Source organism: Chiloscyllium plagiosum, unplaced genomic scaffold, assembly GCF_037043375.1.
Source record: "Chiloscyllium plagiosum isolate Xiang-an unplaced genomic scaffold, Cpla_swu_hap1 HiC_scaffold_10, whole genome shotgun sequence".
Lineage (NCBI taxonomy): Eukaryota > Metazoa > Chordata > Chondrichthyes > Orectolobiformes > Hemiscylliidae > Chiloscyllium > Chiloscyllium plagiosum.
The window spans coordinates 63,841,605-63,868,837 of record NW_028270148.1 but is presented as its reverse complement, the minus strand read 5'-3'; the positions used below and the strand labels follow the sequence as shown (position 1 = coordinate 63,868,837).

The 27,233-nt window shown below is 40.2% G+C and overlaps 1 protein-coding gene across 1 annotated transcript in view; it reads right to left on the bottom strand.

Moving 5' to 3' along the window:
* LOC122552886 (coiled-coil domain-containing protein 85A) overlaps positions 1-27,233 on the bottom strand; it is a 765,857-nt gene that overhangs the window by 556,524 nt on the left and 182,100 nt on the right. The window lies entirely within an intron of this gene.

The following is a 27,233-nucleotide window of genomic DNA, read 5'->3' as shown; positions in this document are numbered from 1 at the left end:
TCTTCAGGCAGAAGCCTTGAGTGGATACTCAGTTCGGCCTTGTTCGGAGACCCTTAACATCACAGATGCCAATCTTCAGCCAATTAGATTCACTCCATGTTACACCAAGAAACAATTAAAGATACTGGAGCCATAGACACTGACAACATTCCAGCAATAGTATTGAAGAGGAGTGCTCCAGAACTTGTCCCGCCCCTACATAAGCTCCTCCAACACATTGTCATACTGACATTTACTCGGCAATGTGGAAAATTGCCTAGATATGGCCCATTCACAAAGAGCAGGACAAATTCAATGTAGCCCATTGCTGCACTACCAATCTTCTCTTGATCATTGCGAAGTGATGGAATGTCATGGCAACAGTGCTATCGAGTGACACGTTTTAGTGATAACTTGCTTGCAGATGCTCAGTTTAGGTTCTGACAGGGCTATTCAACTCTTGACCTCATTGCTGGTTTGGTCCACACATAGCAAAAAAAATGAAGTTGAGAGAGATATTACACTCTTCAATTGCTTACGCAATGACCCTTCAGTATAAGGTCAGAAATTGGAATGTTCACTGATAATTTCAGTCTCCAAACAATTATATTTTGCAGATTTTAGAATTCACAGCCAGAGATTTTACTTTTACAGGTAGTACAGTATGTTCAAAATAAATCATAATCTTTGTATTATCGGAGGAAAGCAAAACACGACTGATCTGAAAATGAATGCATAAAGCTGTCGAGTTCCTTGGTCCTCAGTTTCTTTCTGAGATGTCATTCAGCCACGATGTTTAAATTATCATTTCTGGGTATCTTTTGTCATTTTGTTTTGCACTCATTTCTTATTGTCTTCAAAATGTTACTGCCAGAGGTATTATTGTTATCAGCCTACAAACAGGAATTTTGATTGAATTGTTAAGTTCCTTGTATTCATCTTTTACCATACATAGCTATCTGATTGTCAGTCTATAGACACTAATCCTCAATAAGGAATGTCATGTGATTTTGAACGTGGCAGTGAAGCATATGTGTTATCAATGATGGCCATCAGGTCCAACCTCCTCTACCCTCTACTCTAATATAGAGAGCCTCAAGCAATTTCAAAAGTTTAGTTGTCACTCTGCACTATGGATTGCCCCATGTCTGCGCCAGCTGTTTTTATTCAGCTGCTGCAAAACTGGCACCCATGTGTTGCTTATCACAATCCTGTTAGGAATTATTAATATTTAAAAAGAAATCCAGACATCCTGTGATTAACCAATAGGAATACACCACAAGGCTTTTGTTTTATAAACAAAAAAAAATTGTATTTGAAAGGTTTAAACAAAATAAAAGCTTATAACTGCACGTTATGCACTCATTTGTACTTATTTCCCCCAAGCCTTTTCCTTATAAGACACATCAACCTTAAATTTCTGTAGGTACCGGACAAAAGTATTTTCCATAATCATCAGGAATTCACTTTAATGCTCTCAGTGCAAACTATTCTCTGAGATAAGACATTTTTCATACTTCTAGACTATGACTGCCTCAATCCTCTGTTCTTGTGTTCTCAATGTTTCTCAGCCAATTCTGTTGATTTTCTTATGCATGAGGCTCTGGGAGGACCGCTACAATTGTCTTCACTAACTCCAAACTATCTCATATTCCAGGATCTTTGCCCTCACAAAATTAAAGTGAGATTTAATCTCACCCACATTCCATGTGGCAAAAGATGCAGTCAGTATTCTCTCGGTTTAAATAAATCAATTATCATTTACTTTGCTTCTCTTCTCAGTGAACTGGAAACCGAACATAGAAGCTGCAACTAAACCTCAGCAAAATTGAATTCAGTCCCAGATAAATTGAGGCCAGAGAATCTCTATTGACTCCACACATATCCATGATAAAATGCAATGGTCTTGAATATCTTCAAAAAGATTTTTAGATCTTTCATCGGAGGAAATATATAGATCTTGAAACCAGAATTAACCAAAGGTGATTAGACTCATTGAGCTCTAATTTATAAAACAAAATATCACTCCAGATTGGTTTTACTGAAATTATTGCATGACTCCAATTCATAGAATCATACCGTCAAGCAGAGGCTTTTCAGCCCATTGAGGTCTGTACTTCCAGAATGATAATAAATCTATACTAGTCCCACTTTTCAGCACTTAGCCCATAGCCTTGAATATTATGATACTTCAAGTGTTCATCCAAGTACTTTTTAAAGGTTGTGAGGTTACCTGTCTCTTTAGCTAATTAAAGCTGTTGTTTCATGCTCCTCATTTTCTACCTTCTAACCTCTTAAGTCATTATGGCCCCAATCTTTTTAGTGCAATGAGCTCCAAGCTTGGTTGAATTTATCTAATTCAGGGCTGCAAATCATTTCTTAGCTGGATGTGGATATTTCCCATGGTTAAGACCGAATATTAAAAGTTATCTTCCACTACACAAGAATCATGAGCTAGGTAATAACAACATGCTGTACCCTTCAACTTGAACATTTATACCAGAATCAGACATACTGACACAAGAGTAATAAGGTCCACTCTCGCCACGAGGGCACCCTCTCCTCCACACTGGGCCTGCATTCCCCACAAGGACAGCCTCTTGCCCACACTGGGCCCACATCTCCACGAGGGCACCCTCTCCCCCACAATGGGCTCACACTCCCCACTAGGGCACCCTCCCTCCCCCCCCCCCCCCCCCACACACACACTGGGCCGACACTCCCCACACGGACAGACAGCCTCTTGCCCACAATGGGCCTGCAGTCTTCAAGAGGGCACTCCCCCCACTCCATACTGGGCCCAGACTCCACACATGGACAGCCTCTTGCCCACACTGTGCTCACATCTCCAGGGGGCACTCTCTTCCCCACACTGGGCCCACACTCCCCACTAGGGCACTCTCTTCCTCACACTGGGCCCACACTCCCCACTAGGGCACTCTCTCCCCCACACTGGGCCCACACTCCCACTAGGATACTCTCTCCCCCACAATGGGCCCGCACTCCCCACTAGGGCACCCTATTCCCCCACAATGGGCCCGCACTCCCCACAAGAGCACTCTCTCCCCCACACTGGGCCCACACTCCCACTAGGATACTCTCTCCCCCACACTGGGCCCACACTCCCACTAGGATACTCTCTCCCCCACAATGGGCCCGCACTCCCCACTAGGGCACCCTATCCCCCACAATGGGCCCGCATTCCCCACGAGAGCACTCGCTCCCCCACACTGGGGGAGACCACTCCCATTAGGGTACTCTCTCTCCCAAACTGGGCACACACTCCCCATGAGGACAGCCTCTTGCCCACACTGGGCCCACATCCCCACAAGGGCACCCTCTCCCCCAAACTGGTCTGAGTTCCCCATCGCCTACCCCCCCCCCCCCCCCCCCCCATCTGGGCTCACCAGCCACTGACTGTCAAAGTTCCACTGGTCCCAGCTATTGTGTCTTTGGAAAAAGCTTGTTGTCATAGATTGTAAATATTTACTTCATGGTTCAGTACTTTTTTTTATTTAGGAATTAAAATTTAATTGAAGATGTAGAATAAATGCAACTGAAGCACCTTAATGTCTCCTACCTTTAGAAGCTTGTGGTTACATTGCTTTGAGAGGTTAACCACTAAAAAAAGGTTGGATTACAAAACTGCATGTGGCTTTGCAATTGAGAGAGTGCTGATGTTAGCAGACTCTAGATAGCTCGGGCTGGAGAAGTCCCTGGAAACCCACAAGCAGCATTTTCTCACTGAGGAATAATGGAGCTCAGAGAAACCCTCAGAGTGGTGTCAGCTTAGAGAAGCTGGTTGTTTGTGAAGGAGCTAGAATTTGTTTTGTGAGTCGACACTGGGACACAGCCTTGAGAATCCAAAGGATGCCAAAGGTTTGAACTTCCAGGATATGATTATTCACTGTGATGAGTTAGAGTGTGAGGAAGCTTTGAAGCTAGACTTTCAAGTGTGAAGAATCAGAATTCCTTCCAAAGGAGACACAGTCTTAATGAGATTTGGTGTCCGCTAGTGCCATTAATCTCTGAGGGGTAGCTGACAAATTTGTGGAATCTACCTTCACCAAATTGGCTACTGAACATGGAGTCTGTGGGAACTGTGGGTGGCAGAGGTTTGGAACTATCTTCTACAAAAGGCAGTTGATGCGAGATCAGTTGTTCACTTTAAAACCTAGGTAGATTTTTTTTTATTATTAAGCAAAGGTATTAAGGGATATAGGCCACAGATCAGCCACAACCTCATTGTGGCAGAACAGGCTCAAGGGGCTGAATGGCCTACTGCAGTTCCCATGTTCTTTGACCACACACATTTGCTTACTCATATTTACCTCATGTTAATGCTGAACATTGGAGTCTTAGTTGTGTGCATATTGTAGATTGTTGCAGCTTTATTCTCTTAGTAAGCATTTGGGATTTCCCATTTGGTCAACTTTAAATAGAAAAAGTTACTGTCCCTAACGAGAAGATACTTTAAATTTGATTATCTTCTCTATGATCATAACAACAGTAATTTCATTCAGGATGATCACAAGACAGCTCATGTATAAAAGAGGAGCAGCAGTAATGGGATATGCCTTAAAGCCTGGATTCAAACTCGTCATACAATGAGCTGGATTTTTCCTGTCAAGACTGGATGTTTGTACTGAGAAACTTCCTAACCCTGCAGATATGTCTCCATATGCACTCACTATCCAGTGCTCCATGTCTCCTTCATGCTCCCTATGCCCCCAAGCCACTTCTTTGCCCCTTGAAGCCTGCATGATAACTGATCTAGCATAGATGAGAGATGGGGAAACAGAACCATGTGCAAGTTAGAATATAGGCAGCAGGCCTACTGAGAGTGTACTTTTAATCAATCCTCGATTTAAACTAACTGAACACAAGAGCAAGTGTATAAGCCAGTTATCTAGAATTTAAAGTCCCAATTTAAAAACAAAAGATATTAAAACAAGTAAATAACTGAAATTATTCAATTGCCTCTCTAATTAATTTAGGCCATAGAAACACTTACAATTTGTAGAGAAGCATAGGACACAGTAGCCAGAAAGTTAATGGAATTAATTGCCAGCCTATAAAACCTCTGGAATCAACTAAAAACGTTGTTCATACCTTAAATATTTGCTTGATGATCTGAGGTGACTTATAGTCAATCAAATCACTAGAAAGTCAGGTTAAACATTCCTTAGATCATACAGAATGTTGGGCTTGCAAGAGGCAGCAATTCTGACATCTTGATTTGCGTCCCAGGAGAATGTGAAATACTGCTTACATTAAACACTCAACCTCTGGGCACTGACAGACATATTGCTTCTTCAATCAGTGACATATTTTACAACCCATAACTTTCACATTGAAGAGTCTGAAATTATTGCTGGAAAAATACAAGCACAGAAATTATTTATTTGGATGTCTTTCGAGTGACAGATAGAAACCTCATTAGGATTCATAGAAGCTTCTTCTGTGCTGAAAAGGTACAGATGAAATGCTGGTACAATAAAGCACTGAGCTTATGACGTGCTCTGTGTACCGTTTACACATAATGTCATTTATAATTTCAGTAAAATATGCTGTTTGGGAGGTGAACATTACTGGATAACATTTATTATAATATCACGCTAGACATTTGATGGCAGGTTAGCAGTAATGTAATGTACCCAAAGCCTTGTATTATAAATGAATCTTCAGCCACTGTGGGAATTTGAATGATATTCCAAAGAAAATTATCTTTAATTATGTATGTAACTTTATAAGCAAGCAAATGTTTCACAATTACATTTGTGCATAATCGTCACAATTTTCCTGAAATAGCAAACCAGATTGTTTATAAAATCCTTCAAAATGTAGCATTAGTGGTTAATTTTATTTATCTTAATTATGAGAATAACGCTCTATATTTTACACAAGGATAACGAGTTAAATTGCAGAAGGGTTTTGTTATATGGATGATATATCACAGTCAAAATCACATCAGTTTTCAGGCAACAGATGGGGCTCGGGGAAGAATACAGAAAATATTGTTTTCTGTACAGTATACTTTCTATGCATGCTATTTACACTTCCTGCTCTGAAATCATCTTTCCCCATGCCTCCCCATGAAATCTGGAAGAAAGGGGTCATGCTAAATGCACACACAAAAGCTTGCTTTAATTCTGCTTGAGAACTTGTTACTATTATGTATACAGTTTCAGTAAATGTGAGCCATTAAAAAGGTGCAATCATTATACTTTCATTTGACAGAAATGTCACAAATGATGTAAAAGATTTCAGAAGACATTGAAAGCTGCAGCTCACATGCCCAAAATCTTAAAAATAATTAGATTAAAAGTAATTTTAAAGATAAAAATAAAATCTTAAAAAAATAGAAAAAGTATATAATATGAAAGGTCAAATGTAATGTTATTAATATGGTATATTGTCCAACATCTGGAAACGTTTTGGTATGAAAGCAGATGAATTTAGGTTTTTTTTACATAACAAGCTGGGTAATTAGCATGGATTTGGAACTTTATACATTTACAAATCAGTTGTTGAGGGGTGCTACATAGCTAAGTTGGAAGACAGCTAGAAGATAGTTCCTTATCGTACTCCATGACTTAAAGGAACAGGAAGGGAAATAGTTGCAAATGATTTTCTGGCTTTGAGAGGAAAAGTGGGAACAAGTTAAGCAAAGGCAGTCAATTAGAAACAGAGGAAAGGCATTGAAAGAGCATGGTCTGGTCAAACATGTCAAAGTCTAAAGCCAGGTCAAGAAGAATGGGAAGACATGGTTTAACATTGACACTTCAGAGGGTGAAGAGGGGATTACCAGGGCACTATCTGAACTGGAAAGTCTGATCTACAAGGAAAGATTGGATAGGCTGTGATTGTTTATCTGAGAGCAAAGAAGATTGAAAGAGCACCTGATCAAGGTACATAAGATTTTGAAAGGAATAAATACAATGGATAGGAAGGCACTTTCTCCATTAGTACAGTGGTCAATAACCAATCTTTAAGGTCAGGGTTAAAGCTAAGAGGGGAGTTGAAGAGAAGACATTTTCAACCAGAGTATGGTGGGAGTTTGGAACTCACTGCCTGAAAGAGTGGTTGAGTTAGAAACTTTCATAACATTGGATTAGTATTTGACATTCATGTGCTCTAACATCAAGGGTTATGGACCAAGAGCTGGAAAGTAGGATTTGCACAGTCAGATCTTTGTTGATCACCACCGACACAATGACCAAATAGCCTCCTTTCTGGGCCATACAAGTCTGAGAAGGATCATTTTGTTTCTCTGGTAAGTCAGATCATGGCAGGTTTTGAGGAGAGGAAAACAGTACCAGAGGAGAATATTAGAACTATCATCTCTAAACATTGTTGATCATAAGATACAAACAGTTTATTCCTCTCTCTCCCAACTACAATGCATCTACTCATGAAAAAAAAGTCTAATCTCATTTTGTTTATACCAAATGTCTTCACATGTAAACCAACATGGGTTCTTTCAAATATCACTACCAACAACACTGACATGCTCCCAAACAAAAAACCGAAAGAACTGCGGATATTGGAAATCAAAAACAAAAACAGGAATTGCTGGAAAATCTCAGCAGGTCTGAAAGCACCTGCAGAGAGAAATCAGAATTAACTTTTTGGCTCCAGTCACCCTTCTTCAGTGGTCGACATGATCCTTTTTACTATATGCAAAAATTGACATTTTATACCACAGTCTGTGTCATTCCATATATAAGGAGAAAGTGAGGTCTGCAGATGCTGGAAATCAGAGCTGAAAATGTGTTGCTGGAACAGCGCAGCAGGTCAGGCAGCATCCAGGGAACAGGAGAATCGACGTTTCGGGCATCAGCTCTTCTTCAGGAATTCCTGAAGAAGGGCTTATGCCCGAAACGTCGATTCTCCTGTTCCCTGGATGCTGCCTGACCTGCTGCGCTGATCCAGCAACACATTTTCAGCTCATTCCATATATAAGTCAATCCTCAATGATTGCAAATGTAACAAAAGACCATCAACATTCCTGAAGACATGTAGGGAATGCCTGCCTGCCCAACTAGAGTAAGATTTACATTATCTAGCACCATAGCAACCAAAATGCTTCATGAGTCAGAATCTCTAATATCATTCCCACCCTTTGATATCCACAAACTAAATACACTTTAAACCATTTGACTTTTCATTGAAGGTGATATTCCTCATTTGAAATTATTTATGTTTTTCTGGCTTCTACTTCTTTCCCTTTATTGAGCCAACAGGGTAGGTGGCTGAGCTGTTTGCAAAAATGCATCTTTGTAACCAGCCAGGAAGTGCTGCATAGGAGAACACAGTGTGACAAGCACAGAGAAGGATTTGTTTTCACATCATCCATCGCTTTCCTTGCTATTAATAGTGTCTTAATTATTGCTTTCTCCAGTAAGCTTTATAAATGGTGTCTTTATTGTCTCCAACTATCAGCTTTTATTTTCTGAGATGCTCAAAAGCAATACTACATGAGTCAATAGAGTTTTCTTTTTAACCTCTTACTTTTGTAGTAAATCCCTGATAGCTGGCATTTTATTTTTATTTACAGGCACCACCCTATCCAATGCTTGTTGGATAACAGCAACTCTTCTGTATGTCTTAAACATGATAAAAGGGGAACGACACTGTTTAATTAACATCCACCCAAGACACATATAAAATAACGTTGAGGTTTTATTTAGGCAAACCAACATTCTGTGGCCTTTTTCTTTCTGCAACAGGTGATGCACTTTGTAAGTGATTTGGTACCAAATAGCTGGTGTGTATTAATGTGCACTAGTTTAAGGGCCATTAGTGTGCCCATCAATTATCTGGTTTTAATGACATTTATTGTACATTACTTTAAAAAATGCTGATACATTTGGTGTGATTTTCAGTACACGTTTGGTATTATCCTTGGTCCAAGTATTTCAGATAACTTATTCAGCAAAATAAATTCCACAAAAGAAAATAGAGAACAATTCGACAATATAATTCACATGATCAGCATCAAAAAGATATTGGCAGAGAACCAAAAAAGGACAAGTCTCTGCTTTTGTTGCTTTTATACATACAAGACATCAAATACAGGAGTCCGTTGAAACATTTTATGATCACAGAAATAATGAGCTTGGAATCTCAAAGAGACAAAAATGCTGCACAGAAATGTAAGGAAATAACATAAATAAAACAGATGAACAGATAAATAATGTCAAATTTAAAATGTATCTGTGAACTGACAAGGTAAACACTGATTGCAAACTAAAGCGTCTTTGTTAATTAAAGAGACAAAAGCCTGGATACGCACCTACAGCATTCATCATTGTTAATATGGCTTTTTATAAAGAACCACTTATTTGCCACATATTTTGCTTTGATAATATAAGTTCAGATGTTGCATATTTGGGGTTGGATGTTTTTGGGATGCCATCATCCCTGGCCTCCCGGGTAAAAATCTGAGGACGAAGCCAGCCACAGTGCTGATTGCTGCCCCAGAGAAATATAATGCTGGGACCAGTATTCATTGCTTCGAGGTGAGAATTTTACTACTTTCTTGGAAGAGCGGTCAGCCATTCAGGAAGCCTTCAGTTATGTTCTGTGTTTTCTTAACTGCTGTGATAGCCACTATCACGTGAGGCACTGACCACTTATATCATTTGGCTGAACCTTAGGATATCTTGACTAAGTTCAAGGTTGTGTTGAGTATTTAGACAGATTGTTGCCAAGAAGCCCAGTGAGTTTTATCTCCTTATTTTACCAAATTTGCCTCGTTAATTACGTACCCTGCCCCATGGTGTCTGCGACGCCTGGTTTGTGCCCCATCTTACCACTTCTTGGAACAACTCACCACGAAGTGGATATCCCAGAATTCACCAGCTTCCTTTGCCTCTACACATATTTAAAAGCCTTTTGTGCACTATACATATACCATCAGTCCAGAGTTTCCCTGCATGGTGATGATCAAGTTGACACCCTGCTTTATTGTCAGTGTCCTGGGTCCTCCTGGATGATATGGTGCAAACTTCCACCATCCTAAAGACCAGCAGTGGAGGCCACAACACCAGATCTCCATTGGACCACGTTTGCCACCTGGGTTAAAGCAGTCTTAGCCATCTGGAGGGATGCTCAGCAAGGTAGGAAGGAGTCACTTCTGTTCTCAACTCTGCCAATGTAAGTTCCACCATCTTCCTTCTGATACCTCACACTCACTCTAGCTCTACTAATGTAATCATCTCCCAACAAGATTCTATCACTGTCACTATTGCCTTCAAAATCTCTTCTGCATATACTCTCACCCACCATAACCCCCAATAGCAATAAATCTAAACACTCTCTGTAGTGCCTACCTGCCCATTCTGGATACTCCCCTACCTGTACCAACAGTAACAGTTGCGCCACCAACTTTCAACTCCCATGATTCCTCTCTTTCAGAGTCCATGAGGAAAACAGCCCACAATGGAGCATCAAGAATCAAACTGGGTGGTGTGTTCCTGTCATTTGGCTCCTCACCCTTATGGATGACCACCCAAGCAGGACCTGAACCAGTATCAGATGATGCCTTTGCCCTTGTATGCAGGAAACCAAAGGCTGTCCCCCTTAACTTGACTTGAGGCCGACTGAGAACTATGACAGGCTTCCTACCTTTGTGTCTGTGTCAAAGACCATGGGAAAACAGCAGTAATATGAGCCTGGTATCTCTGACTAAGGGGGAAAGGCACAAAATAGCAAACGAACATTGAAGTAGGGTCAAAGTGAGTGAGAGCTTTGACAGTGAATGAAAAACTTGGAGATGTAGCCTGGTTCAGTCAATGAGCTGGGTGTGTGTCCCTGAGCACGTTAACTGGATCCTAATGGGAGTTGCTAGGTCAGTTCAAGTTGCAGTACTGAAGTTACAGAAACATCCTGTAAGTGGATTGGAAATGTGCCATAAGGGCTCTTGGAGTCTGGCATATGTCAGAAGCCAATATCCATGGATGTGGGATGTGTGCGCACCTTGTGCCCACAGACCATGCCCTGAGATGTTGGTGCCCGGTTCCCAATGTGGAGATGGTACAGAACAAGCAGCAAATCAAATCTGCCAGGTGCTCACTCTGGTTTTCTTATTGCGTTTTTCAAAGATCTGCCTAATGAAAAAGTGCAGTGATTAAAGATTTAAAGAGGGGCCCTAAACTGGGGTGATGGTGTAAGGTGTTCATGGTTGGAAAAAATGATAGCAGTCTCTGAGTTCATCATGGGTAAATTCTGGGTCTCCCAAAAGTGTTTAAAAAGGTGTTGTAAGTGTCAGATTGCAAAAACTTGTGAACTGTCTATTACTTCTAAGATGAAAGAGAGTTCAGTTCAAGAGTAACTAAGTAGATCTAAGTCCATGATTATTATGTTCAACCTAGGCTAGACTGGTATGACCTGGATTTGCTGTTGTGGCCTCCATTACTGTGTGGACTACATCCTCCCCATGTCTGCATGTGTTTCCACTGGATGCTCCAGTTTCTTCCTACAGTCCAAAGATGTGCAGATTAATCGGATTGGTCATACTAAATTGCCCTGTAATGTCCAGGGATGTACAGGCTAAGTGGGTTAGTCATTGTAAATACAGGGTTATGGGGATAGTGTAGGGTCTGTGGCTGGGTCAGTTGGTCCTCAGAGTTGGTGCAGACCCAAAAGGTCGATTAGCATCTGCTCACACTGTCATGCTTCTGCTAGTTTCAGTTTGTTTTGGAGAGGACTGGATGTAATTTTTTACATCAGCTTTCATGTTTCCATACAAATTAATAAATATGACAGACAGCTCCTTTTGTGTGTTAGATCTTCTACCATGTGGTGTGATGCCAAAATATGAGTTTGTGTTTGACACAGACTAGAGAAGGCAAAGTCAAGACTATCTTTATGCTTCGACTTCAAAACAATGTTACTTATTATACTTTAATAATAAATACTACTGTACTTGATAAATAATAAGTATACCAGGCTCTGACTTAGAGTAAGGAATAATCTATCTTTACACACTGCCACGACTCGTTCTCATTTTAGAGTGTTGCAAGCTTCTTCCAGAGAGTACTCTAAACTTGCCCACACTGCTAATTATACCTTGTGATGTGTGACTCTATGTTACCATTGCTGTGCTGTTCCAGAGTCCTAATAGCCTCACTTAACAGTTAATAAGAGATGATATTAGAACAGCTCTCTGTTCTTTGAGTAATACCAAAGACTCCAGTCAAAAATTTATCAAAAAGACAACAGTTGAATCTCACAAAAAGTGAAGCATTCATTAAATAAAAGGGAAAGAAATCTTCCTGTAAGGTAATGAAAATGTTAAAACTAACCATTAGCAATAAACATATTTTCTAATGATATCAAGTTGAAATTTAGCCCAGTTTCCTGAATTAAAATCCTGACTAGTTTGGTGAGGGTTCAGGAGACCAGATTCTGGCTGCCAACAATTCTCTATATGTGATTGCTGTTGCAATGTCTCGAAATGTTTCATTCCTGCCTCCTGTGAGTGTGTTCTCGAATACCTGATGGACGGCTGATATCAGATTTTATATTGTAAAACCCAACACAACTTATGTGGCTTGGCATCAAATTTTCTTTCACAATTCAATTCTGTGAAATGCCCTGAGATGTTTTATTGCTTTTCATTGCCTTACATAAATACAGGTTGTTGTTGATGATATTGTATGTTACGCATAGTCTGTAGAGCAGACTTCTGTTGTTGTATTTATTTCTACTTGATGCTGGAACACACTATTCCAATAAGATCAGCTTGCTCATCAGTTCATGAAGCATAATGTATTTCAATCCAGTTTACTGCCTTCACTGCTCAAAATGTGGTCTCCTCTATTTTGGGGAAATGAAGCATAGGCTGGGTGACCACTTCACACAACACTTATATTCTGCCCGCAAAAAAGACCCTAAGCTTTCCGTGTCCTATCACCTTAACACATCGCCTTGTTCTTCAGCCAACATCTCTGTCTCAGGCTTGCTGCAGTATTCCAGCAAAGCTCAGTGCAAGCTGAAAGAACAGCACCTCATTTTCCGCCTGTGAACTCTACACCTCCTGGACTCAATATCGAGTTCAACAATTTTAGGGTTTGAGGCATCTTTTCCCATGTACTTACACCAACGTCCACACACCAGGCCTTGCTATCACATGGTTTGTTATTACAGCCAATCCATTGTTAGTCACTAATAGTCCCCCATTAATAGCTATTCATTTGCCTAGGCTGACCGTTATCTACTCCTTTGTCTGTCCAACTGTCCTTCTCTCTCTTTGAGCTGTATTTCCATCTATTGTTACCCTCTTACCCCCTATCTTCTGCATGAAAAAACAAATTTTTCCGAGTTACCATCAGTTCTGAGGAAGGGTCACCGGACCCAAAGTGTTATCTCTGATTTCTGTAGGTGCTGCCAGATCTGCTGAGCTTTTCCAGCAATTTCTGTTTATGTTTCTATTTCTTAGGGATGCTTCAGGTAAGTCAGAGGCTTTGCTTTATAGGAGGAAGAGAACAGATCCTATGAAAGTCCTCACATCTCCCAGACTACTTCAACATGCATTTTCCTTTAGGCAGAGCTTCCAAAAAGGCCCATCTTCTCCACAGTTCAGCATATGATTCTTGGCTGCCTGTTTTTTGCCTACTTAAACTGATTGTGGATGGAAGGTTAACTGGCAGCACTTAAATGAAGCTGGTTGGTTAAATCATCTTTACTTTCTCGGCAGGAAATTATCAAATTCACAAAGATATTGGTTACTTGAACTAACTTCAAGTAAAATGAATGATACAGAATGTTGAAGGGAGTGTGGGTACCACATAGACCTGTTTAACAGACCTGATTCTCCTGAAAATGCAAAGGCTTGGCAATTAAGTGGTAAATGATATTTAACATGGATGATATATATTAATTAGTGCATTACCGACATTTCAGAAAAGGACAAACAATTAAGAGCAATACTGCAGGCCAGCAAAGCAATTTAAAATGGGCAAAAAGCAATGGTTTATTTCTACGGCTATAAAGTTTGAAAGTAACAAATTGATATTGAACTTGTACAGGACCCAGGGCAGACCATCCGTTGTGTATTGTGCATAAGTTGGATCTCCATGATATGATGGAGACAAAGAAGCATTGGAACAAGTGCAAAATAGATTTACAAGGATTGCACAAGGATCAACAAATTACAGCTTTGGAGAAAGATCGAAAGAGCTAATTATTGGTGGTCTGATAAAAATCTTGAAAATTATCAATGTGTTGGACTGAATAAATGTGGAGAAAATGTTTCCATTGTGGGTGAAACGAAAACTAATGGCCCAAAAGCGCAGGTAGTCACGAATAAATCCAAAAGGGAACTAAAATATAATTTATTTATTCATAAGGTGGTTTGAACATACAACTTTAATAAGAAGTGATTGAGGGAAATTGCTTAGATGCTTTCAAAAAGAAAATTAGATGAGTACACAAGTAGGAACAGAACTGAAAGATACATTGGTAGACTGAGGCAGATGGATGTACACATGCCAGCACTAACAAGTTGTGCTACATGTTTCAATTGTGTTCTATATTCTGTACAATTCTTTGTTACATTCATGAGGTTCCGACCAAATCAATGGTGCCTCAAACAATTATGGAGCATGTAGGGGAAGATGCTGATGAGGTGGAAACCAGCAGTATGTTCACTGATTTGATGCTAACTCCCACTTCTGCCAGTTTCCAGTTATATTTCATAAGTGTTATTTCAAAGTCGAGTAAGTGCAAATTAGTTCCACAGTATTGTTGGACAGAACTTTTCAAATGAAGAGCTTCTGCTCATCAGTCAGTTGAAGAGTCAACAGGGAACTCCAACACAGGCTGTTCAACTTTCATTTATTGTTTAGTGAGGTGCTAAGAAAATTGGCCTTAAAAAGTAGTCAGCTCTTAGTCCTGGCTGCGTCATGTTCAAACAGTGGCCATTCTAGCAAGACATCCCTAAAGAAGAGGAACTAATGGAAGCTGGATTGACTGTAAATCTGGAATAGCAGCAGAGCCTGGCTGGGATATCTGTTCGAGGAGAGGCAGGGGGTTTGCAGTTAAAATGAGTAATAATGTTATGGGGAGCTCCAAAGGAAATCTCCCCTTTTCAGACACCAGCTCACCAATAAAAGCTGTCGGCTACCTGCTTAGTGTGGAGCCTCCCCTGCTGTGGGTAATAATTGTGACAGAGTTAGGAAGGGCATTTAAGTGGCCACTCATTGATTACTTAAGGATCTCAGAAAACCTGAGGGTAGCTGGGCCAGCTGATGTCGCCACTGCCTCCATAAAATGAGAGAAGGATTAGAGTTCATGGGTAAGCTCCAAGTAGGCAGGCCAGGCATTGTATTATACAAAACCCTGCCTTAAAACCCACTGACAAGAATCATAAAATGGAACCATACACATAGCATGCAAGAGCATTGTTGTCTCCACAGAATTCAGATGTTCTGCATAAAAATGTCTTATTTATCACACAATATATTGTGAAGATGCTGCTCATTTAACAAGGTTATGCTGTCCTTGGCTTTTTTTCAGAGAAACATAAAAGCAGTGATTCTGAAAACTCTGGTTTGGATGGGTTTTGGGGCCAATTTGATTATAGCTAACAGATACTGCCTCAGAAAAAAGGCTTTTAAGTTTTAAAGAAAACACTTATACAATGAAAGAGGCCAGTTCTCTCAGCTCAGCTTGTCTCTGGTTTAATTTGGTCTTCAGCAGTCTGGCTATTCACTGAAAGCAGTCAGGCAGTTTGAGGCTGCCAGTCTAAGGAACAGTTTCATGGAAGAGGGTGTTCCATGCTGCCACGTCTCTCTCTCCTGTAAGACCCTATGTTTGACTTTACCTTTTGTGCCAAAGGGTATTTATGGGGATCGTTGCAAGAATTGGGAATAGCAGCGTTAAGTTTGGATAATCAGTTGGGTTTTCGGATAGGTAAAGTTATTCTGTATTCTGTTCTCTTTTGTGTTTCAATTGGTAACCTTGTAAGTAAACTCTGTTTTGTTTAAAACTAAATGGTTTGACCAGCTCCATCCCTCCCAAAATATCCATGTTACACATGCTTACAACAATAGTCTGGTCCACAACAGATTGAGGGCTCTTTGCAGGATTTGTTCTATCGTTCCAATTTGAGATCAGGGTTGCTGCCCTCAAAGGCAGCGAGTGGTAGGTGTTAGTGTCTTTTGTTCCGGGTGTTGATTTTGGTTGGTTTAAACAGTTCTTGGGATTGCTCTTTCGGTAATCAAGAGTTTTCTGCAGGTGGTTAGAAGTGACATTCCAAAAGGTCATTAAGGCCAAGTTTCTGGAATTAGCAGTCAAGCTGGAGTTGGAGCTGCCTCCTCCCATGAGGAAAGGAGAGATAATTACAGCAATAGTTCAGCATTTAAATTTGCTGGAAGTGCCCATCTGAATGTTTAGAGATGACTAAAATTCAATAGAAAATGAAGCAGCTTCAGTTAGAGGCAAAAGATAAGGAGAGGGCAACAGAAATGAATCAGTTTGAATTACGATTAAAAGGAGAAGAGAGAAAAAAGGAGAAAGGGGGGAGGTTGAACTTCAGAAATTGGCACTTAGACAGGAGTTCAAAAATTCACTTCCTGAAGTTATGCAAAACTCATGTGGAAGTGCTGAGATTTAAAATAGCACGATTAGCAGCTGAAATGGCTGATGTTTATGAGTTGGTTCATTAGGAAAGTGTGGCTTCCAAAATCAATTTCAATCCGTGAGGGATTGAAATTAGGGAAAAGAGAAATCCTCACATGGAAAGGTAGATCTTGGTGACGGTCATAAGGATTACATCACTGGATAAAAAGGAAACCCTGGAAGGGGAAAGAGAAGTAAAAAGGTTTTTGTGTTTAACATCAATAAAGTAGACCACATGAAATCACAGTGTTGATGGGTTGGGAAAAGCACTGGGAAGCCAGATGTAGGAAAACAGGATAAGCCAGTGAATTTTGTTGGAGTGGTAACAAAAAGCACAGTGGAGGCTAGAAAGCTGCACCAGAATGTACAAGCTGGTCAGAGGTTGGTTAAGAAGCATCGGAGGTTGAGAGGTGACCTTACAGAGGTTTATAAAATCACGAGGAGCATGGATAGGATAAATAGCCAAGGTCTTTTCCCCGGGTGGGGGAGTCCTGAATGAGACAGCATAGGTTTAGGGTGAGAGGGGAAATATAAAAAAGAGACCTAAGAAGGCAACTTTTTCATGCAGAGGGTGGTGCATGTGTGGATTGGGCTGCATGGGGAACTGGTGGAGTTAGTACAATTGCAATATTTAAAAGGCATCTGGATGGGTATATGAATGGGAAGGTCTTGGAGGGATATGGGCCGGGTGCTGGCAAGTGGGACCAGATTGGGTTGGGATATCTGGTCAGCATGGATGTTTTGGACAGAAGGGTGTGCTTCTGTGCAGTATATCTTTATGACTCTATGACTCTAAGAAAGAAGTGTCAGATCTTCTTAAACCATATACATGTGAAGGTAAAGTTAACTCACATAGGCCAGGAGCAGCAGGTAAACAGATCACAATATTAAGAATTACAGGATCCTGTCAATCTGTGATGTTGAAAGATGAGGAGGTATGTACCTCTGAAGGACTATTGTTAGAAAAAGTGTTTGTAACAGGAATTCACAGTGAGACAAAAAGCACTCAATTATGTAAAGTGAGGTTAGAGTGTCCAGTGAAGAGCGGAGAAGTCATGGTAGGAATACTGAACAAACTCTCAGCTCCAGGAATACAACTTGTCCTTGCTAATGATACACATTAGCTGGTACACAGATGGGAGTGCTGCCTATTGTGGTTGAAAAGTCAGTGGAACTTCAGGTAACTGAACTATTGCAGGACACACATCCTGGAAATTTTTCTGGACTGTGTGATAACAAGATCACAAAGTCACCAGTTGAAACAGGAGTGATCAAAGAATACAGATAAGAAAGTTGAAGTGGAATTAGCAGAGACCTTGTTTGATCAGATGGTTGACACAAACCAGGAGCAGATAGATGACAAAGCAGACCTCTTTAGCTCCGATAAATTAACTGAGTTACAGCAGAAAGATGAAAATTTAAACCAATTGTATCAAAAGGCATACACAGAAAATAATCCGAATGTATCCCTGAATGTTATTATCTTAAAAATAATGCCTTAATGAGGAAATGGAGACCATCACGTATTTAGGGAGATGAGAAATGGGCAGAAGTTCATTAAGTCATATTGCCGGTGGGTTATAGAAAGGAGATGTTGCGAGTAGTGCACAAGCTACCACTAGGGAGTCATTTAGGAGTGAGAAAAACTCAAGCTAAAATATAAAAATATTTTTACTGGACTGGACTACACAAGGATGTAGTTGACTTTTGCCAGACTTGTCATACTTGTCATGTAATTGGAAAACCACGGGCAGTAATAAAACCAGCCACATGAAATCACAGTGTTGATGGGTTGGGAGAAGCACTGGGAAGCCAGATGTAGGAAAACAGGATAAACCATTGAATTTTGTTGGAGTGGTAACAAAAAGCACAGTGGAGGCCAGTAAGCTGCACTAGACTGTACAATATCCATTCCTGCATTTGAGGAACCTTTTACAAAGGTCTTAATTGATTGAGTAGGACCCCTACCTTAAAAAACAGTAGGAATCAGTATTTGTTAGGAATCAGTATTTGTTAACAATAATGTAAGTATCGACTAAATTTTCAGAAGCCAGTCCATTACACAATATCACAGCTGAAAGGATGGTCAAGGAATTACTCAAAGTTTTCACTAGAATCAGACTACCGATAGATCAAGGGTTAACTTCACATCAAAATTATTCAAGGAAGTTATGGACAGTTTAGGAATAAACAAGTCAAATCTACTGTGTACCATCCAGAGGAGCACTAGAAAGGTGGCATCAGATATTAAAGACCATGTTGAGAGCTCATAGTAAAGGCTATCCAGATGAATGGGGTAAGGGAATTCCATTTGTGCTTTTTACAATCAGAGATGCACCAACTGAATCGACCAAATTCAGTCCATTGGAATTAGTTTTTGGGCATGATGCGAGAGGACCACTAAAATTGATTAAGGAGAACTCGGTAAGTCAGAATTTAGAGACCACATATTTGGACTATGTGTCAAATTTATGGGAATGAGTAAATTGAATGGGGAGAATTGGCTAGACAGCATTTAAAAGTATTACAGAATACAATGAAACAGGAAACTGACAAACAATCAAAAATTTGCAATTTTGCTATCGTAGATAAGGTGTTAGTGTTACTTCCAGTGATAGGTGATCTTTTAAAAGCAAGTTTTAGTGGACCTAATCAAGTGGAAAGGAAATTGAGTGAAGTGAACTATTTGATAGGGACTCCAGACAGAAAGAAATCTCACAGAGTGTGTCATGCGAATATGCTCAAATGGTATTTGACAGGGAAGGAAGGACAAAGGAGAATGTGTTATTGGTTATGACACAGAATGAAGGACCAAGTTCAGAAGATTCTGAAATCAACTGCCATCAAATTAAATTGAAGAATGAGGAACTTGTCAAAAATTGGGATAAATAGTTGAGGTAACTTCCAGAGGAAAATTGAAATGACCCGAAAGAGTTATTACTATCACATGGGGAAATATGTGGAAATAAACTGGGAAGTACTAACCTAATTATGCATGATGTAGATATAGAAGATGCTGTTCCAATTAAGCAACATCTTTATTGGCATAACTTTCTAAAGTTGGCACAGATTCCAAAGAAGATTGAATGTATCCTCCAAGATGATATAATCAAAATGAGTTATAGTGACTGGAGCTCACCCACAATAATAATGCCAAAACCAGATGGTATCCAACGGTTATGTGTGGACTAATCGCAAAATCAATGTAGTTACAAAGTCTGATGTATATCCAATTCTGTGTTTGGAAGATTGTGTTGAGAGGGTGGGACAAGCAACATATATTTCTAAGTTGGAGGATACCAGAAGGTACCTTTGTCAGAAACAGTGAAGGCAATTTCAGCTTTCGTAACACCGAATGTACTGGATCAGTTTAAAGTCATGCCATTTGGTATGAAAAATGCGCCAATCACATTTCAGAGATTAACCAGTCAGGTCACTGTTCAATTATCCAATTGTGTCTCTATATAGATGGCCTGGTGATTTTTGAGTCACACATGGGAGGAACATATGCAACATTTATCAGACTTGCTCATTCGACTTCAGGAGGTCGGCTTGGTGATAAACCTGGCTAAAAGTGAATTTGCCAAAGCCGAAGTCACCTTCCTGGACCGTGTTATTGGATATGGATAAATGGCCCCATAGGATGCAAGAACAAAGTTAATTGGGGAGTTACCCATACCATCAACAATAAGAGCAGTACTACGGTTCCCAGAATTGAGTGAATGTTATCAAAAATGCATGCCAAATTTTAGCAGTATGGCTACTCCACTCATTGAATTGTTAAAGAAAGGCAAGAAGTTTCAGTGGACAGAGGACTGTCAGAAGGCATTTGACAGTCTGAAAGCTGTGTTAACCACTGCCCCAATATTAGCCACACCTGATTATGCAAAGCTATTCAAGGTGGCTGTTGATGCAAGTGGCGTGGATGTCGGTGCTGTACTCTTGCAGGAAGACGACAAAATGGTAGAAAGACCTTTCGGGTATTTCTCCAGGAAATTGAACATTCATCAGCAGAAATATTCAATAGTTGAGGAGGAGACTTTGAGCTTGGTGTTGCCGTTACAACATTGCAATGTTTCTGTTATGAGTAACATATCTGAGACAATCATGTACGCTGATCATAACCCATTGACGCTTGTGGAGAAACTTCAGGACAAAAATGCCAGACTGTTTAGATGGAGCTTGTTGTTACAGCCATTCAATGTGAAAATTGTGCACGTGACAGGACGAGAAAATGTGATTACTGACATATTGTTAAGACTCGAATGAAAAACATAGGCATTCAGTAGCAGGAGTAAAACAGACTGAAACGGAATGTAGTAGTGCATGTTTATAGTCAATGTAACATATGTGCATATTATAGAGTATTAACAATTAAGATTAAGGGCTTTTAACATGAAGCAGTCTTTGGATATTGATAGTTCATCTTTTTTTAGTGGGGGGGAGGTGTGATGAAGCTGCTCATTTAACAAGGTTATGCTGTCCTTGGCTTTCCTTTCAGAGAGGTCATAAAAGCAGCGATACAGGAAATGTAAGGTCTTCGAGCCCAGTGTTCCCTGGGACTGCGGATGACCACAACAACTTAATATAAAAACCTGAGCATCTAAGGCAACTGAGGTTCATACTTCTGCTAATGCTGGTGCTTCTGGTGCTGATACTCCTCTTGCTCCTCTTCAGAGGCCCAAGGTTGAGCTGCACAAACTACTCCCATATTATTGGCAAGCCTGGCAGCAAGGAAGTGCCCCTGCCACTCCGTGAAGGTAAAGACAGGTGACGTGACTGCTATGGGATGTGAACAGCATTGGCTCGGCCACCATTTATTTCCCATTCCTCATGGCCCTGGAGAAAGTGGCGGTGGACTCGCCTCTTGACTTGCTCTGCATGTGGTGTAGATAGACCCATGATATTGATGGAAAGGGATTTCCTGAACTTTGACCCAGCCATAGCAAAGGAACAGTGATGTCATTCCAAACCTGATTAAAGCTCTCCCAGCATGTCAGTTTCTCTGAAGATGCAATCCTCTTTATGCAGACATCTCGGTGACCCTGGTGAATAGCTGGCAGCTTGGGAAATAGGTCAGTTCACTGGTAAAGTAAGAATGCATGGTGAAAACGGTACCTAATGATCAATTTGAATGTTTCAATTAGTTGCCCATCAGTAGCATGGGAGATTCACCCACATCTCCAAACTATACCTGCAAAAGGGAAATAGCAGGCAGCATGATTTCAGAAAATCCACTTTAGGTTACTTTTAGGATTAATCAGGTACCTAAATTTGCTCCACTTCACAAACAAATCCTCCCTATATGCCTTAAAAAAAATTTCTGCTAAATACATTTTCATCATCATTCTGAACAGGGTCGTAATGGTACTATAGATTCTGTTAAAAAGGTGATCTTTTACTGGGCACAAGAAGTCTAAAGAAATAAGCAGAAGCTCAGCAAGTACTTGAAGGGTCACCAAGAGGGAAGATCAGTAAAAAAATGATTAAACACACATGTATAAAATGCATGTAAATAATAATGAGAACCTGAACATTCACAAATGCATTATCATTATCCTGTAGAGATGTTCTTTTGCAGTGCACACCATGGTGATATATCTACTGTTTGTCACCTCACAACATTAGGAGTAGAAATAGATCATACAGCTGCCATTCAAAATGATCAGAGCTGATCCTTGGCCTGGACTCTACCTCCCTGTCCATTCTCCAAATCTCCCAATTCCCAAGCAGAGCAAAAAACATAAAGTAATCAAAAAGCACATCCTCTACGCGACAGGCTTTAAAATCTTCCAGTAGTGAAACTCAATTTAATGAAAAATGGGATTATATATTTTTTCTCCATAATTCCCAATGACCCACATTCAGAATGACATTCTCAGAAATTCCATGCTTTAAAATTATATTTCTGTAAAGTTGATGTATGAATCCTTAATTAGGCAGTTTGAATATTCTTACTAAAACAAGTCTGAAACCTGTCAGCTCTAATATCATGACATATCCAGAATCTCATCACTATAGTAAATACAAACTGAAAGGACCACAGATGCTGGAAATCAGAAACAAAAAACAGAAATTGCTGGAAAAGCTCAGCTGGTCTGACAGCATCTGAAGAGAGAAATCAGAGTTAGAGTTTTAGATCCATCGACCCTTACTGAGAACTGTTTGTTATGTTCATTAACTACACATTACCTGTTTTTGTCTCGTCACTATAGTGCTATGCTTATACAGCTCTTCATAAGGTTTAGTTTGAGACCACTTTGGAAGAATATAATTTCACCAGAATTCCTCCTGGCAAAAGACAACTTCATACTGAGAAGGGTACAGTTTTCTATTTTGGAGCCACAAAGCAGTCTGGTGTGATCCAGTGTGTAAGGTATGCTGGTTAAAAATGCTCTCTTGTCATATTGCACATCTGAGTTTGTCTAGTTTATCCCATGAATGAGAATCAGCATTGCCACACCCTGGATAAGATCCAGCCTAGAAAATGAGGATAGACCTCAAGTCACCTGAACAAGTGTATTCCAGCTAGAGGACCAAGTATCATGGATGCTGAGTGAGCTACGTTTTATTTGAAAAGTGTTAGATTTTTGAAAGGTTTAAGGAGCAAACATTCACTTACATGTACAAATGTTAACAATAATCTAGAGGACAGTGAATACAAAAGCAAACTACTGCAGATGCTGGAAATCTGAAATAAAAAAAAAATTTAAATGTTGGAAACACTCAATCAGACAGCATATTTGGAGAAAAACCAATTTCATGTCAATGACCTTCCATCAGAAGTTGCAAAGGTATTTTCACCAGGGTAGGGGAATCCAAATCTACAGGGCAAGGTTTGAGATGAGAGGGAAAAGTTTTTAAAAGCATCTGAGGGACAACGTTTTTGCACAGTGGGTGGTGTGTTTATGGAGCAAGCTGCCAAAGGAAGTGGTTGAGGTGGCTACAATTACATTATTTAAACAGGTACATGGATAGGAAAGAGTTAGAGGGATATGGGCCAAATACTGTAAATGGGACTAGTTTGGTTTAGGAAGCCTGCTTCGTATGGATGAATTGGGCTGAAGGGCCTGTTCCTCTGCTGTATGACTCTATGACTCCAACTGTTGTCAAGGGAAAGAGAAATATAAAACAAAAAAAAATGAACAAGGTGGAAAAGACTAATGATGAGAAAAGCAAACTTCAAGCCAATCAGTTCCTCAAGAGAAATAAATAGTAATGAATTAACAAATGCAAAAGCAAAACCCAGCAGATTTTAGAAATCGGAAAACTGAAAACGCTGGAAATGCTCAGTAGGTCAGGTAGCACCTGATCCACGTCTGTGGAACAATAGACAGTTCATTTTTCAGATCAATGACCTTTGATCTGTTGCTGCCTGAAATGCTGAAAACTATCATGACATTTTTGTTCTTATTTCAGTAACCTAGGTGAAGTGGCTTGAATATAAACTGTAAAGGAATATTTTAAACCCCTCGCTCTTCACAACCCCCATTCTTCAACCTGCTTTCTTCACCCACCGCAATCTTCTTACTCCTCTCTTCACTCCCTCCCTCTCTTCACCCCCCACTCTTCATCCCCTTTTCTCACCCTCCACTTTTCACCCCCCCCGCTCTCCACACCCCACTATTCATCCCCCCCACTCTTAACCCCTCCTCTTCACTCTTCACCCCCCTCTTCACCTCCTGCTCTTCACCTCCCCCCTTTCACCCCCACTGGTTACCCCATTCTCTTCACACACACCCTCTCTTCACCCTCTACTCTTCACCCCCCTGCTCCCTGCTCTTCACCTCCTCTTCACCCCCCACTCTTCACCCCATTCTCTTCATACACCCCAACTCTTCACACCCTCACTTGTTAATACCACCACAATATATATAAAGAAGCGAACAATGGTAATAAATACTCCCCAGAGTATCACTCATTTTTAACAGAAGCCTGAATTTCCAAAAGACAAAGGATTCCTCCAGTTTGCTGCTCCATTCAGTAGCTGCTCAGGGCTACGCCGATTCTTTCTTTATTAAGAATTTATTTCTATGCTGATTGACTTTGGGATGATTCAGAAGTGGTCAATTCCCAATGGTACTCAGTTTATATATTATTGCAAATTCATCATTAGGATTGAAGCTTCTGAATTATTTTAAACTCCAGGCCTATCCGCTACTCCCGTCTTGATTTTGGAGAAAATTCCAGGCCTAAACACTTCATTGTACCATGTACATCCGTAAGTACATAGTTAAATAAGTTTATATTCAGAATAATTAGTAATTAATTTGAAATCTAGTGAAAATCCATCTATTACATATAATCCTGAGTTCAAATGGGGTAAGTGGACTATACAGCATTTAGTTTAAATTGCTACACTTATGAATGAATGGACACCGCACGACAATCAACAGACACGAGTGTTCCCTCCCAATCGGAGAACACTTCAGTGGTCTGGGACATTTGACCTCGGACCTTCGGGTGACTGCCCTCCAAGGTGGACTTCGGGACAGGCAACAACGAAAAGTAGCCGAGCAGAGGCTGATAGCCAAGTTCGGTACCCATAGGGATGGCCTCAACCGGGACCTTGGGTTCATGTCACACTACAGGTGACTCCACTGCACTACACACACACAGACAGACAGGCACAGATGCTCCTACACACACATACTCACGCAGACCCTCTCTCATACGCCCACACATACACCCCCACACACACCCTCTCACAGACTTATACCCTTTTACACTCACACTCATACACACATTCTCTCACAGACACTCATAAACCGTCCCCCCCTGCCCCCCCGCCGCCCCGCCCCCCCCGCGCCCGCCACCGCCGCGCCCCCCCCCGCCCCCCCGCGCCCCGCCCCCCCCACCCACACACACATATAAGTTTGTGGGGTGAATTTCTACTTGCAGAATTACATTTTACTTTGCTCAAGAACTGCATGAATCCATGCAAGATTCTGTAAATCCCTTTTTTTAGATCAGAATCTGTCTGATCATTGTGTCACAGACAGCCTCACTGGGAGTTAATACCTTCAATACATTATCTGGGCCGACATGACACCAATTGTTAAAGTTCACTTGAGAATATAACTTTTAAAAGAAGTTTTGCAATTTACATATGAAAGAACTGAAGCCAACATGGTCATTCTAACAGATGAGAGACTTAACAAACAATCCAGGTCTTTTTCAATATATCATTTCACTTACATCACACTGTAAACTTTTTCTATAAATTCTGTGTCTTACAATCTTATTCTCCACAACCACCTGATGAAGGAGCAGTGCTCCAAAGGCTAGTGCTTCCAAATAAACCTGTTGGACTATACCCTGGTGTTGTGTGATTTTTAACTTCATTTAGTTTAATGTGGCATGATAAAAAGCTGTCCTTGCTGGTTCTTGTTGAAGCCTGCAGCATGCAACCTTTGAACAGCCTCCTCTTTTCCATCTTTTCTGAGTGCAGCCCAGTGTATCTCCTTCACTCACTGGCCAGATTTGCAGCTAGCCATCAATGTCTAGAGGACGTCCATCCTAACCCCTATAGAACATTGAATCCTTGGCAAGTTACCTTAAACACCTTTTGAATGTAGTTTCTTTCAATGTAAGCCTTTAATGTATAAAATGTACATATTTATGCTCTGCACAGAACATAACAAAAAGTTACTACAATCAAAATGAAATCAGAACAGAAATCAGTTCTGATGAATCCATATTTAGAGTGAAATATTAACTCTGTTTCCTTCTCTACTGTTGATGCCAGACTTGTTGAGAACTTCTCTTATTTTATATTTCTATTTTAAAATTAGAACTGTATATTTTCATACACTTAATGAAGGTAAGTTTGAAAAAGATAAGGAACACAATTCAGGTTTTAACTTAGTCATGACAGACTTTGAAAATAAATTCCACTTAATTGCTCAGTACCTGGAAATATATCAAATTAAGAGTAACCCAAAAACATTTATATTCACAATTAAACATCAGAAATCTCAGCTAATGATTGAACTTGGAAGAGAATTTTAGAGACAATCAGAAAATCTTAGATTACTTCAATTTAAGTAAAAAGAAATTGACCAGCTTCTCAGGATTTGTAGCTGAACACCTAATGACCCATTAAAGATAATGAAAGATTGAGTCATCAATTAGATGAACTGCAATTCACAGGTATACACTGCACAGCCTCAAGGTACATTATTACATCTCTGTTTCTATTACTACAGCTATGCATAAGAAAATACTTATTCTGTCTGCACAACTTCAAGCACTCCCATCATCTATAGCAAAAGATCAAATGCAACATAGTTCATAACTATAGAATTATCATTGCCTGCAAGCTGTAATTAGCCAGACACAACCATGTCACAATTGAATATAATTGAACACAAGAAATGTGAAGATAGGCTTATTAATTTAACAGTTAAATAGTAATGATGAAGAGAGAGACATCTCTTGCATTCATCAGGACAAACAGGAGAATGCCTAATTTCAAAAATCCACAATTTATACAACCAGAGAAAAGGGTGCAAACTGCTTGGCAAGTCAACTCTTAAAGGCCAAGGTGTTGCCTTGGGAATATGAATGTGGAGCTATATGCTCCTATGTTTCCACTAATTCAAATATCTTGCTGAGGCAAGTGG